Raw genomic sequence first — 4,379 nt, 5'->3', positions numbered from 1 at the left:
GTTGAGTAGGCATACTGGGTATTTTTGTGTTTCCATAACCCACCGGATAACAGCATCTTTTCCGTGCGCACTTGGTCTTGTGCTTGCGTGTACACACGAAGGGGGTTAAGTCACTAGCAGGTCTGCACATAAGTTGACCTGGGAGATCGGAAAAATCTCCACTCTTAACCCACCAGGCAGCGACCAGGATTCGAACTCACGACCTCCCGATTAGGAGGCCGACGTCTTACCACCACGCCACTGCGCCCGTCTGGAACGCTTCAATTTAGAGTGTAGAACATGTTCATTCGGTTTCATTTTGACATTGAGGTGTTTGCCCGTGTAAACGTCTACTTTAGGTAGATACAAGCGTTTGCTTGAAGTACACATGTGGACGATGCTGATTCAGGAAGTAGAATACATAAGTTTAAAAGAAGTGTATGCACAGTCACATACCATAGAGCTTGACATGTAATCTGACCTGAACAAAATGAAGATAAACAGTTTACTCGTTATGCATTTGCCGCCTTGTGAATATGGTGCTCGGTAACTCAGTTGGTAGAGCGCTGGTCTTGTGATCCGCGGGTCACGGGTTCGAAACCGGACCGGTGTCGCGATCTGAGTTCCCCTCAAGCTGAGATCCCTTGGCGGCTCCGATGCGCATGCGTCAAATACACCTCATTTGCATAACGAATTCAGATCGCTGTTAACAATCTGAGTTCTCCCCAATCTCAGTTCCCCTTATATGTCTGTTTAGTGACACATTTTGCGAAAATTATTTTGAATGTGTACTTTGACCAAAGTCGATAATAATAACACTTTGTAAAACGTTAACTCCCTTAGACGCATCTCGTCAAGTGGAAAGCAGAGATAGGGTTTGTTGATCATGGATCCACAATGGTTGCGCCTAAATTGCGCTGATAGTGAATGGTGAAAGAAAGTAGAGCGTTCGACCATGAATCAGAGGGTCATGAGTTCGAAACCAGGCAGGGCACTGTGTCCGCAAACTTCGTACATTAAATTTTCCTCTTTTTTTTTTGTGGTTCAGGTTTTTTTTATGTTTAATACAACAAAATGAAAACATTTTTATACACCCGCCCCCTTTAGGGAGGGGGGTATACTGGAATCACTTTGTCCGTCTGTGTGTCCAGTCTTCCCCTTATGGCTTATATCTCAGGACATTGTACCCTCCTGTTTTCAGATAATGTATTAGAGAATGCATCTGGTCAGCGAACTGCATACATTTGGAGTCAATTGTAGGTAAAATCGAACGTCCGAAGCCAATGCTGTCTGGAATTGGAAAGACTCGATGCCAGAGGAAACTCAGCTTGCTAAGTTTATGCAAATGAGGTGTATATGACGCATGCGCAATGGGTGCGAATTATAGCCAATCGGAGCCGCCCAAGGGATCTCAGCTTGAGGGGAACTCAGATCGTGACACCGGGACGGACACTGGTCAACCTTTTTGCAGACTCAGAGACGGTATCCATGTTCCACCCCCGTGTCACCACTGAGTCGCGCTACCAACGTGTGTGCGTGTTTAGATGGCTGAGCAAGGGCAGAATATACCTGCCTAGTTTCAGCGACACAGACGACGCACTGCATATTATTGATGCTGCGATAGGGATTATGACGACTACTTGTAGTGGGGCTCGTATGTTGCAGACGCACTCATAAATCATTCACATCTTGCAACAAACATCATACTTTGTGATATTGTTCCTTATAATTATTTAAGGGATTTCAGATACAGAGCCACTTCAGAAATCTTTTTTTTTGTTTTTGATAGGGAATAAAAGGCTGCATTTACAGCAGACGAAATTCGTACCAAAAGCGCTCAGCAGTAAATATTCCCAACTCAGCAAATGTAAAATTCAATGGTTTACCATGCACCAGAAGTTGTCTGCTGATAACACATGCATGACATAAGTACTCTTATGGGTATTTTTGTGTTCTGGTATTTAATTTGATCGTTTTCAGAATTTTATATATCCGCAGCATGAAAATTCAAGATGGCGGCCTCCGCAACATTGCGTGTTTTGATTTGAGCGAAAACAACGTTTCTGAAGGTAAGTTTTCAAGAATACGCATCCATTCACCAATGTCACATCATTTTACTGTTTAATTCTCCCCTGGGGTCTGTTATTCATCGGGTGAAGCGCTGAAATGCAGAGACTTTGTTTAATCTTGCAATAGCTCATCAGCTGAATTGTGATGCTGATAGATCTAGATCTATCTGTTGATTACAAGTAAGGAAATCATGATCGCCACGCTGGTGATCTTAAACAGATCAAACGAACTTTGAATAAAAGGCGAGGAGAAAGAGATTGTTCATGGTATGATAAATGATTAGTCCTGCCTACGTTAAGGACTTCCATAAGGTGGGGAGGGGAAGAGTCAAAAACTGAGTGAGGGTAGGCCAGATAGTAGGATGACCAGCTGGAGATAAAAACACTCCACTCCCCATGTCTTTACAGTGTTGTGATCAAACTTTCAAAGACGGTAGGTAACAGACAAAAGCATACAGTGTATGCTAATCAAATGAGATAAGTGGTTTTGAAAAATGAAGAGGTACCGCTCTTTGAGGTTTACAATTTTGGTTTGTTGCTTGTTTCTCATCCTTTTGCTTATTTTAAGTTGACCGTGCATTGGTGTGAATTTTATTTTTACAGGATATATACAAGAGTTACACCACATGCCGGTTCCTGGGAACAAGCGTTCTGCATTTATTCCGGTGCCACAGAAGGGAGCTGATTTCACTAGTACTACTGTATCAAGGTTTGTTACCTAAGGCCAAAAAAAAAAAATTGTCTGTTTAGGGTAACCCGACCGACCCTATCGATTTGGCGCCGACCCAAAAACTTTTTTTTGATTTCAAAAAAAAAAAGAAAAAAAAAAGAGGTAAAAATGCTAAAAAGAGACATTTGGCGTTTCTTTCTCTCCCTTTCTCTCTGTTTTATTTATACGTTAGTTTTGAAACATGTATTCATCAAATATAAGAAGTGAATGTTCAGCCAACATAGCATTTACAACAAAAAAAAAACAAAAAACAAAAAAATTTACCTACCTACCGACCCTACTTTTTTTGGTCATGTTACCCTAAACAGACAATTTTTTTTTTTGGCCTAATACATCTTAACAGTAAGATTTTTTTATTTGTATTAATTGGAACATGTTTGCACATCATTTGTAAGCGACCTCTGTGAATTTGATGGGTTTAACGTACGAACCCTCACTATGGTCAACATTCTGTTAGCGACTGTTTGAAGCGAATAAATGTAGCGGTCAGAAAGATTCCAGAATCAGTTGGGTCACTGGAAACTGTGTTTGTTTGTTTTTTAACCTGAAACAGTAAGAATTATACGAATTCATGAAATACAATTTTCTTTCATTTTGGTCTGTTGTGTGAAGACTTGCTAACCCGGCTTTGACCGACTCTCTGAGATAGTAAACATTATTCAAATACATTCAAATAAAAATGTCACTTTTCATCTTTTGTGTGAAGGGTACCCCAGGCTGATTTCCTGCACCATGGATGTAGAGGAGGCCAGACAGTCTGCTTCTCATTCCAGCTGTGTTGCGTTTTTTTCTGCTCGTGAAGTGTATCGCCACATTGCCAAAGCCATTGGTCAAGAGAAGTCACCCTGTCTGCCCATTTTGCATAGCCTTACAGGCTGTGACACTATGTCGTTCTTCAATGGTATTGGGGAATCAGAAGGCTTGGGAAGTATGGCAAGCATTTGAAGACGTCACTCAAACTTTCTTCAGGTTGTCTGCTCCTCTTTGTAAGCTGAGTACCACTGACCGGGCAGCACAAGAGCTTTTTGGTGTACATTTGTAGGACAAAACCAGCAACGTACTGGGTGTAAACAGTGCTAGACGGTACCTCTTCAGTAAAAAGAGCTGCCAAATTGACCATAATCCCCTTACAAGTGAGGTGCTGCTGCAGGACATGAGATTGAGAAGAGCCATCTACCTATTAGACTTCCAAACTCTGTGGGCTGGCGTTCAAGGCTGGAAAGTGGGAGTCATTCTGGACGAGCTTTCAAGAGGTATCCAGCGTGTGCCGAGAACTCATGAGGTGTGCCTGCAAGAAGAGCTGTACAACAAAACGCTGCAAATGCTGCTAAGAAGGACTGCAGAGCACAGCTCTCTGCAAATGTGCTTGCATGCCTGTGAAAACTGTCAGCATCTAAACTGTGCAAAAATATTATTGCACCCATTTTCATACCCCAACTCAAACTTTTATTCCTGTGTCATTTTATTCAAACTGTCTATGCCATTAAAGGCTCGCATCTTCGCTATCTGGCACATTTTTTTTTTAACATCATCATTTACGCCGTCAAAATAAGGATACCCTTGACATGACAAAGAGATGTGACAAAAACTTCGGGTACCTT

At 41.8% G+C, this 4,379-nt stretch overlaps 1 long non-coding RNA gene across 1 annotated transcript; it reads left to right on the top strand.

The window, feature by feature from the left end:
* Positions 1-1,624: 1,624 nt before the first annotated feature.
* On the top strand, positions 1,625-3,943 carry LOC138973550 (uncharacterized). The gene is made up of 3 exons (XR_011458062.1): positions 1,625-2,048; positions 2,652-2,757; positions 3,485-3,943. It is a non-coding gene; the product is annotated as an uncharacterized lncRNA (long non-coding RNA).
* The last annotated feature ends 436 nt before the right edge of the window (positions 3,944-4,379 follow it).

The sequence above is a fragment of the Littorina saxatilis genome, linkage group LG8 (genome assembly GCF_037325665.1).
Source record: "Littorina saxatilis isolate snail1 linkage group LG8, US_GU_Lsax_2.0, whole genome shotgun sequence".
In the NCBI taxonomy this organism is placed as follows: domain Eukaryota; kingdom Metazoa; phylum Mollusca; class Gastropoda; order Littorinimorpha; family Littorinidae; genus Littorina; species Littorina saxatilis.
Note: the sequence above shows the minus strand (reverse complement) of the source record. Positions and strands in the feature narration are given on the sequence as shown.